The sequence below is a fragment of the Ixodes scapularis genome, unplaced genomic scaffold (assembly GCF_016920785.2).
Source record: "Ixodes scapularis isolate PalLabHiFi unplaced genomic scaffold, ASM1692078v2 PGA_scaffold24__2_contigs__length_7659602, whole genome shotgun sequence".
Classification (NCBI taxonomy): domain Eukaryota; kingdom Metazoa; phylum Arthropoda; class Arachnida; order Ixodida; family Ixodidae; genus Ixodes; species Ixodes scapularis.
Window position 1 is genome coordinate 6,761,673 of NW_024609851.1, and position 11,208 is coordinate 6,772,880.

At 44.1% G+C, this 11,208-nt stretch overlaps 1 pseudogene; it reads left to right on the top strand.

Moving 5' to 3' along the window:
• The first annotated feature begins 2,364 nt into the window (after positions 1-2,364).
• Positions 2,365-2,902, top strand: LOC121836300 (annotated as a pseudogene).
• Positions 2,903-11,208: the final 8,306 nt, after the last annotated feature.

The following is an 11,208-nucleotide window of genomic DNA, read 5'->3' on the forward strand; positions in this document are numbered from 1 at the left end:
TGGCGTAAACCGGACAATGTTGGCCTGTGAGTACTGTTGGCTTGCTAACATTGGATGAACACTAGAATAAAACGATTCAATGTGCGTGTCCGCGCCGTTGGCATTCCAATATTTGATGGGGACTGGCATGAAAAGGACACTGTTGGCCTGTCTGCAGCATTGGATTGCCTATGTTGGATAAACACGTGGCTTCCTAAAGAAGTTACAGACCGTGAACTCAGCATATCAGCGTCGTTCCAAATTTATAGGATAGACAGGACTGAATCTCGAGGCGGGGGTGTTATCATTGCTGTTAAGAGTGAATTAACTTCTTCTTTAGTTGATATTTCCAGTTCTCTTGAAATCTTGTGGGTGACTGTACGGCTAAACTTTAAACCTTGTTTGATTGGAGTGAGTTATCGTCCGCCCGACTCATCATCGGACTTGGTAGGTAAGTTAAATGCTAGCCTTGAACAAGTACATACCAAATTTCCAAACTCCCCTGTCATGCGCACTGGTGATTTCAATCTGCCTGGTATCAACTGGTCGACACAAGAGGTAGATGACTGCTGTGGAAATAAACAGGAGTGCAAAAGGTTCCTTGATGTTATGGAAGCCTTCCAGCTACGCCAAGTTGTGAAGGAGCCAACGCGTATTAACTCTGTTCTAGACTTAGTTTTAACAACCCATTCAGAAGCTATTGATATCGAGGTCTTAGAATACATCAGTGACCATAAAATGGTGCATTGTGTTTTTGCTGCTCCTGTTCAGAGACGGGAAGTTTTAAAGAAATAGCTTTTTGACTATGGACAATGGAACATTGACCTTCAATCAATGTTCCATTTGTTGTCCAATTATTCTTTTACTTTTTTGCAAACTTTGAACAACCGGTCCGTGAATGAAAACTGGGTGGCCTTTCGTAATAAAATAAATGAGGTGGCTAAACTTTGTATCTCGAAAATTACTATTTGCCATGTGCCAGTAATCCTTGGTTTACGACAAATGTGAGACGTCGCATTAATAAAAAGAAACGTCTTTTCTCAAAAGCCAAACGCTCGGATCTTCATAGTGACTGGGAGTCTTATCGCGAGAACTCAAGACGGTGTAAAAAAGAAATCAAGAAAACAAGAGCTAAATTTTTTAATCATGATTTCTACATCATCTTGCATTCTAATCCTAAAAACAAATTTGTAGTGTGGTAAACCCAAAAGCCGCAAATGCAGCACCTTCTATCCAGTCAGAAGCCGGAACTGTTTTAAACCCCTTAGAAACGGCTAAGGTGTTCTATTCATTTTTGGTAGCGTATTCACAGATGAGATGACTCTAACCGATTCTGATATGCCAATGGCTACAGTGACCGCTCAAATGAACCCTTTCGCTATTACTAGTGAGGGTGTTGCCTGTGCAATAGACTGTCTTCCTACTGATTCGAGCCCTGGTCCAGGTACTAAACTACTTAAACTAACTAAAGATTGTTCCAGCGTCCTCCTAGCAGCGCTTTTCAAACAGTCATTATCAACTTGCACGTTACCAGACGACTGGAAACTAGCCCATGTTGTGCCCATCTTTAAATCCGGTTACCCTAGTTCTCTCACAAAACTACAGGCCTATTTCGTTAACTTGCGTATCTTGTAAATTGCTTGAACATATTATTTATTCTCAGATAATTAATCACCTAGTGACTGACAATCTTCTTTTTCAAAATCAGCATGGTTTTCAACGAGGACGCTCCTGTGAACTTCAACTTTTTGAACTATTTACTGACCTTCATTCTAGTATTCACTCATCCCTCAGCACTGATGCAGTATCTATTGACTTTTCAAAACCTTTCGACCGTGTCCCCCACAAATGACTAATACATAAACTACGAGGAGCAAAGATAGAAGCAGGCGTCGTTAAATAGATTTCAGGCTTTCTTTCAAATAGATACCAGTGTGTTGTTATAGATAACATTGTCTCTCCTCCTGTTTCCGTTAAATCCGTTGTTCCCCAGGGCTCAGTCCTCGGGCCTTTACTCTTTATCCTTTATATTAACGACATTCATACCGACATTACTTGTACCACTCGGCTTTTCGCAGACGACGGCGTCATCTATCGGACCATAACCTCTTCCTCTGATAGTGCTTTACTTCAAGCAGACCTCGAGAAAATTTCAAGCTGGTGTTCTCATTGGCAAACGCAGATTAACACATAGAAAACTAAATGCATGACTTTCACTACCAAAAAGAAGATAACCGAACATGCTTATAAAATTAACAATACAGATATCGAAAGGGTACAATCATATAAATATCTAGGAATTCATTTAACACCTAGGCTCTCAAGGAACCTCCATATTGAAATAACTTTAAGGGATGTTTCTAAAAAATTAGGTTTCTTGAGAAGGCACTTATTTCTAGCTGACACTAACATGAAACTTATGGCATATACATCCCTCGTAAGAAGCAAACTGGAATACACCTCAGTGATGTGGAATCCACACCAGGCTTACTTAATTAACAGTCTGGAGTCACTATAAAATAAAGCAGCCCGGTTTATAGCACTAGATTACTCTCCTACTAGTAGCATCACCCGTATCAAAGAATTATTAAATTTAATGCCCCTCGCGCCCAGAAGGCAAATCGCACGTTTTTCATTATTTGATAAAATCTACCATAGTTTATTATCTTTCCTTCAAACACACATTATATCCGCTACTTGCATTTTTCCCCGCTTTGATCATCCTAACAAAGTAAATTCAGTATTTGCGCGTACTATCTTATACAAATACTCCCCGCTGAACCTCGCAATTAATGAATGGAACGCCTCACCAAGTAACATTGCAGTCATACAGGATTACCAAACGTTTTTAGGCTTCTTGATTTATTTTATCTCAGAAAAAAGCCTAAGTCATTATCACTCTTTATGCTCTGCTTCGTCATGACAACTTTGAATTGTTTCTTCGTGGCTTTTATCTTTTTTTTTCTTTTCGTTGCTCGCAGTGTGTTACGGCTATCTGTTCATTGTTTGTATTGCTTCTAATATTGGTGTTAAAAATTCCCCCCTACGTAATGCCCGAAAGGGCCCTTAGGGTAAATGAATAAATAAATAAATAAATAAATCTCATAATGATTACTGTTGTCCTGTTAGTACCAGTTGCTCATCGTCATTTCAAGAACACAGTGGCATATAATTGGCCAGTGTGTGTTAGTCTGACATTACCATTTGCTTAATAGTTTAAGCATGTTGGAATAGGCTGGTTTAAGCGCGTCCATTTTAAATCAACAAGTTGAAATTGCTTGAACGCTTGTCAATTTTGTGTTATTTTGTCAAAGCGCGACTGCAAAATGATCAAGATAATAACAAGGTACAGAGCTTAATGGCGATGTTTTGCTCCTTCACTGTGCATATTAAGGAGTCGCCAGCGTTTTGGACTTATCAGGATTGCCATCTGGGGAAAAAAAGAAAAAAAAATGATGTCCGCGTTATAGAGTCACAGAGGCTATGTGGGTGTATTAGGACGGGACACCAGAGGTAGCACGGGACACCATAATAGATTATTATGTTGACTTTATGATTTCGACAGAAAAGCTTCGTACCCTAACTACGGGCTTGTGGACTGCGCCTCGCGTCAGGTGAAGAACTTCTTTGCGATTGATTCGAGCAAGACAATATTCTGAAATGTGTTTATACAATGATGGCTCTATGACTTTACGGCACTACTGGTGCCAAAATAAGAGCCCTAATGCCTCCTACATGGCGCCAAGGCACTGATGGCAGACGACAATGTTGGTCTTGATTTAGAGTCTAGTCCCTTTTTTCGCATTTGATTTATCACTGTCTCTTTTTAATTTTGACATTAGGTTCCGACATGATTTCGGAACTTCGTGTCTGTCAGTCCTTTTTCGTCCTCTTGCTGTAGAGTTATCACGTCTAAGCAATCTCTTCTACATTGATTTTTGTAAACCCGGATAGCAAATACTAGCAGAGACAAACGAAAGAATTCGAGAGAGAGAAGGGTGTAGGGGAGGAGTCGCGCCGACGGGCCTCGGAACGGCTTCCCCTCCCATTTTTTCCACGCCGTCACTAATCTGTCGAAATCTCTCCAAATCTCTCCAAATCTCTCCTTTGTGAGTGAAGAGAACTCGGCGACCTTGATGGAGGAGGACCCTGTGCATTCCTGAGCTGACAGTGCCGGGGAAGCTACGCGCCGGCCGGACCTGTCATCACCTGCTCCACTCTCTGCGTGTGGTTACGGGAGAGAGAGTGATTTCGTGATTAAAAGTAGACCTTAAATTGGTTCACCGAGCTTCTTAGCTTCCTTTACACTCTCAGCTTCCTCTGCACCCTCAGCCCGTGAAACACACGGACACACAAGCACACAGAAAGTGGGATCGCCTGCATCAAGGTCGCACGATAAGGTAGCGACTGGAAGACGGCGGGGAGGGTCTTCTCAATTTCCAACACGCGCATCCGCGAACTGCACGTGGGCAGGTGTGCTTCGCAATTTATGCATGCTTTTTTTGTTTTTGTATTTGGTTTTTTTTTGGTAGAAATAGCTCTTTTCTTCCAGGAACAAGAATGGCAAGACAATCACGCAGATACCAGGACACCGTGGTGTCCCTTTCCAAGCTGTTCGAGTGCTTAGCAGACTGCTTTTATCGGGTGACGCGGCTCGGCATCTCCGCCATCCACGGGCAAGAACGGTGTTTTTCCTTTGTCCCTCTTGTTCCCCTTCTCCAGGGATTCATTTCGTCAAGAACGGAGGTTCTGGAGTCTGATCACCAGCAGCGCATTTCGTCTTAGTGTCAAGCGCGATCTTCAACATGCCGATTGCCAAGACCATGGTTATTCTTTCGGCAGCGCCTACACAACGGCGATCTTCCTTTGTTGTGGGTTAACATGTGACAACTAGCTTCGATGGAGCGAAGACACGACGGACCGCGTTCTCTTCCACGTGAGTGAGAAGGAGATGTCCTCTTGACCATTGGGGATAGGTATTCTCGCTACGCTATGTAGGTTTTGTCACTTTCCGATGAGTCTGAACCATGTCGAACTCTGTGCCAGGAAACTCCGACGAGTTCAACGTGTAATCCACAGCGATCGGTCCGAAAGGCCCTGTACAGCCCTATTTGTAGTGCTTTTTTATGCTAATAGACCGTTAGAGGCGTTCTGATTGGTTATTTCTGTGTTCGAAGTCATTTTTATTTTTTTTGTTAAAATATGGCTGTCTTCTTGGTGGCAGATGAGTGCTTTGGTAAAAGGTCCTCCCGGTATGTCCTAAGCCGAATACCACAGAGCGTTGAGTAGTCCTTATTTGCCAAGGTGCGGCTTGTTGGGTGCAAGTTGAGTGTCAGCTATGTCACCGCGCTCTGCTAGTGTAATTGTCACTAATTGTCTTTACATGACAAGCTATTTTATTTGCGTGATTTATTTAAACTTCTTCATTGATTCAAGCATTAAGTTTTGTTCAGCTGTCATGTTCTTATGTATAACGGGGGATTTACTGAACTGTTAATTTGGTAGTGCGTTTGAAGAGGGAGGCCAGCTGAAGAGGGAGGCCAGCGGTTGGATTTATAAATTGTAAATATTATGGCGGCAATATGGGTCCATTCATAACTACATATTTCCGTGGCGCAAAAACCGTAAATCTTAAAAACGTTCTTTTTTTCTCAAATTAGCGTAGAATTATCGGTATGAACTTAAATGGCGAGATTATAATTCTTGAGACTTTATAAAGCTAGATGAGAGGTTAAAGGACGCCATGATGTTGCAAGAGTAGAGCTAAGCAATTAATGAAATAACATTCGTACTATTTGGATAATTTTTTAAATAACCATAAATATTTTAATCTAGTTCGATCGAGCTCTGAGTGAGGACAAGTCGGACGACCAAAACAATAGTAAATGCCTGGGCCGTCTTGCTAGAAACAACGTCTCACCTGAGACGAGGGAAGAGAAAGCACTGTCAAAGCCAGCGTACGAGCTGAACGGGACTCAAACCTCGACTCAAGACGCTCGCGCGTCCCAGCTTTTACAGTGCTTTCTTGCACCGAATCTCAGCTCAGACACTGATTCCAGCAAGCCAGCCCCGGTGTCTTACCGGCGTATTTATTTATTTTAGAAGGAAGTGCTAAGTTTTTATGTAAAAAAATAGCAAAAAAAATTTCACTGGAAACGAAAGTTTATAATATGGAAAAGTAAACATAAAGAAGCCGGTAGGCCTTTCCGAGATTTTATACTTGAAGAGCAACTTAACCGAGTAATCGAATAGTGAATTAAAGGGTGGCGATTATTAATGGAGCTATGTTTTATTTTGATATTCAATCATGACAAGCGTAAGAGAGAACTGAGAGCCTCTGAAACCCTTCACCTGAATCCAAACCCCCGCATCTGTCTCTTTCAGAATCCTGTGGCCAGGCCCCTGCGTGGAATCCCTTTGCCCAGCTTTCGCCCAGCCCTCTGCCCTGTCCACTACCGAGCCTGCCGCCGACCTTGCCACCGAGTCTGCCAGGCCCCCTTGGTTGCACAATGTTTTAAATATTTTTATTCGATTTAAATAAATTATGAACTGTCAAACGTTATGAACAATTCGTTTTCATGCTTTAATGATTTCTAAAGTGTCAAAATATGGTCAAATTGCCGCATTTATTAGATTTTAGTATCAGAAGGAATACAGTGCGTGAGAAAAAGGGCAAGTTACTTGCTTGGTTCTCTGCACTGTTTTTGTGACGCTAGTTAGAACACTGGCTGAAAAATGGTATAGACAATGGGTGCAAAAAATAGCCAGTGTATTAAACTGGATGCCAATATTGGAATAGCCCATGTTTACGCCAATGTTGGAATAGCCAGTGTGTAAGGCGCTGGATGCCAATGTTGGTTCAGCCAACGGTGAAACCTCTATGCCAATATTGGATAAAAAAGCGCAAACGACGTTGGTCCAACGTGGGCTAGAACGTTGGCAAACCAGTGGTCCAACATTGGCACCAATCTTGAACCACCATTGGATCAAGTTGTGTTTTCGAAAATGCCAACGTCAGACCAATATTGGAACCATTTTTGCTAACATTGGGCCAACAAGGGTCCAACAATGGTGTGCTGCCTAGGTAGCTGATCTCCAGGTCTAGACGTCTGAGTGGAGGTCAGCTAATCTCGCTCAGTTCCGCCGAATTCGCAGCGGCACGTCTTCTTGTATTATATATCTCTTCTCTGAGCGGACGGATATAATTTACTCTTTCCCCGCAAATGAACTTAGCTGCGTTGGAGATTTTGTGTCATCCTGTCTGTGTTTATGATTCTCCTTTGTTAGGGTTAAGATTATGATAATTTAATTTAGAATTTATATCAGAAAAGTAATGATCTCATCTTTTTATTAGTTTCTCTCGTGAACTTTCATAATACACTCAATTCATTAGGTTTATCTTTTTGTAAGCGGAAGTACAATTCGCTCTACCCTGTCTCGCGCCCATCTCTACGAAACCTCCTAAATTCTATGGCACATTCCCACAGGAAACCGTGTCGTCTTGTTTTATCGTGTCAGTCTTTGAATCCAGAGTTTCTTGCTTTTTCTCATTTTGGGATAACATAGGGTCACATAGGGCAATGAAAAACTGATGTCAGGATCAATGGCAAGTTTCGTCGCTGGCAGTCGTGACGCGTTCAAAGGTTGTGACTGACGTCGGCGTTAATTCAAGGCCAGTTCAGTTAATGAATTCTCGCGCGTGTGCGAGCAATCCTAGCATGTCCTGACGCTGGGTTGTTATGGTAGGCGTACGGCCTTTCTTCGTGTAGATCATGAGGCACAACAAAACTAGGCGGGTCTTGGCGCCAAATCAGCTCGTTGTTTCCGGTCAAATTTACGTTCTGTAATCATTCCTGGGAAAACGTCCTCTAGTTCGCTGGGCGGAGTCGCGTCGACGATAGCATGTTAACGACAGACGGCATCGGAATGTTTGCGGCGGTGCTTGTAGAGGACGGTCACGTCAAACTCCTCTCATCTCATGCTCCGACACGCAAGTCGGCCGGAAAAGTATTTTAAGCTAGCTAGCCAACAGGAAACGCGGTGATCACTGACAATTCTGAAAGGCCAGTCGTTTTTGTAAGGGCTGAATTTGGAGGTGGTCCATATAAGGGCGAGGATTTATTCCTTTGTTGTAGGGTACATGGCCTCTGAGTTTGTCATAAAGCGGCTTACATGTGATGAAGTTTTCGAGGCCGTTCCTCTTCTTAACAGTGTAATCTCTAAGGCCCACGTGGCTTGTGTCCAAGGGGACTTCGTTTTCAGCGTGCTGGTTGGAGTGGCCAAGAACTGCGGTGACGGTAGTTGGCGTTGAAGCTCGTCAAATTTTGCTTTTTGTGGGCGTCCCATGTGAAAGGGGCATCGACTTTAATCAGATGTGACGGCGGTTCGGCAAATCGCGAAAAGTGTTTCAGAAAACGTTGGTTGTAAGCGCACAAGCCAGGAAATCTGCGAAGCGCGTGCTTCTTGCAGGCATATCGGCATTTTTTGCCTTCAAGGTTAGCCCTGGGTTTCTTTACGTATGAAGTAATGTCTGCAGTCACTTGAGACGCTCGTCACAGCTTGCCACAAACATGATGACACCATCTACATAACAGAGATACAGATATAAGACTGTGTGCTGAAATAAAAGGAAGAAGAAAACAAGACAAGAGCACCACGATAAAATAAATCGGCCTGACGTGAAATGAACGCGCCTGGCTTCCTTTTTTAACACAATTTCCAGCCGAAACCCATCGAGTGGACATTGATCGTCAAATGCAGGACTCGTGGCGTTGTCCGCACCGCCCTAACCCGCACACTCCCACTGATCAACACTCTGCTCCGGAATCCGGACACGCCAGAGCTTCATTTGCGTACTCAACTGTGTTACTAGATACAAAAGCAATCCTGCGTGGTTTACCTCCATCGTGATATCTTGTCTTCGACCACGAATAGCGACCTTAGACACGAGCTTAAGAAAGCCGAAGACTACTTCCTTCGAATCAGTCAAGTAATCACGCGCATTCAATATGCACTGGACTCTAAGTCAACACCATCGGACAGTAACACTTTCGAAACTCCAGGTGCCAAACTTTGCTTGAAGTCTTGGTGAAATGCAATGGTTCTGGAACCATTTTACCAAAAAACGCACCATGATAACTCTGCCTTTAAAATTATATATAATAACACATACAAAAGGCAATCCAAAAAGAGCAGTTGAAGGAATTTGACTCTCCGATAAAAATTACGTCCTTGCAAGGCAGATACTTCAGAAAAGGATCGGATGACGTGACATTCTTATTGACGATCACATTCATCAACTTTAGAATTTAACTGCGATCGGCAGGTTGAAAACCCCACAATGCGAGACGTTTCCGCCACACGGTGTCTAGAAGGCTTGGAAGATTCACGTAGGAATCACGACGTTGGTTCTTCACCGGGATCTGACGCACTGCCTTCCCAGTGACACGCAATTCTTTACCGTTAAAAGCTAAAGGAAGCCACACCGCCATCATCAACGAGCTCACCGCACATGGGCCTAGAAGAACAACTTAATATCATTACTTTTTTGTGGATACAAGTGAAAATCCGCGAAAGTGACCTAATGTTCGGCCTAGTCACATGTTTCGACGCGGGTTATCTCCAGTAAGTCCTCAAAGTCCTCGAGAGTATCACCTGGCCGATAATTCCTATTGAAAAATGTGGCGAAAACGTCCAGTGACATTCGGTGGAAACGAGTTAATTACCACTAATTTTCACCAGAAACCAGCTTAGTTTACCAATTTTTTGGCGGAAATATTATTGGTCGCCACTTTCAGTTACCAGATTTCGGTGGACGTTTTACCGGAGCCACTTTCGATTAAAATCCGGCAAAATCTTCCAGTGACATTCGGCGAAAACGAGTTAATTTCCACTAATTCTCACCAGAAACCAGCGTAGTTTACCAGCTTTTGGTGGAAATATTACCGGCAGCCAATTTAGCTGGATGTTTTACCAGAACCACTTTCGATAACCCGTCGCTGGAATCCTACCGGAAGCCACTCTCGTTTGACGGACACCGAACTTCACCGGAGGCCGACGCAGAGAGAATGGCTAAAGGCAAGGAAGCCAAGACTAGCAGGGGGACTGAGTTTCTATGGTGGCCGCCATTGTAGGGGCATTCTCGTGAGTGCGTATTTTAGCTCGACACGACGTTGCAATCCTGCAAGTGTTGCGTGCAGCCAACTGTCTTTACGATCCAAATAGGTGGGCAGCAATCACCGGCAACTTGCTATTTGCGAAAGCCAAAAGTCGGGGCCAGCGCAGGTATGAGACCACTCAGGCGGCATTCTTGTGAGTGCGAGTTTTAGCTCGGGACGACGTTGCAATCCTCAAGAAATGCGTGCAGCGAACTGTTTTGACGATCCAGAAGGGCGGGCATTTTCACCCGTTTTCATCCTAAACCAGTTTACCAGTCTTTGCTAGATTATTTGCCGGCAAACAGATTTCGCTAGAATTTCAACGGCATCGGGTTTCTAGATTTCGCTGGAATGTTACCGGCAGCCACTTTCGTTTACCAGACGACCCGGTTTTGCTAGAAATCCTACCCGAAACGGGTGACTCGCTTCCCTGTTTGCCGAACTTCACTCGAAACCGACGCGAGGGCAGGGGGAAGCCAAGCCAAGCCGGGGACTGGGTGTATAATTATGGTGCCTCGCACCAAGGAGGAGTCCCCACGCACCCTCTCTCCCACGCATTGGGTTCATGGGGAAAATGCGACAGGGTCGTTTTGCTGACTTTTATTTTAAGAAAACCGGTTTCTTTGTCCGTCAACGAACAGCGACAGTCCAGGAACGAACGCTGAGTCTAGGCTTCTCGTTCCATGTGTGCAACCTTAATCTTCAAAGCAACTGGGTGTGCAGATAAACAGAGAATATTTTTCAGTCAGCTGTTTCTTACGCCTCTTTGTCCGTCCGGCTTCAAATGCATCCAGCGAGCGAAAAAAAAAACGGTGCCCAAAATTTCTCAACGTCAGCGGATGTTCGTTTCGCACGTTCGTGGTTTTCGCTAAGCGTGCTACTGACTGCGTGCATGTGTCCGCCTGGTGTACCCGTGGCGACGACATCAGAGACGACATCGTGACTGTGCCGGTGATTTCTCAATGGCGGCGGATGTTCGCTCCGCGCGTTCGTGGTTTTCGCTAAGCGTGCTTCTGACAGTATACGAGTGCGTGTCCGTGTGGTGCACCCGCTCGGTTTTATTAGTCGAACT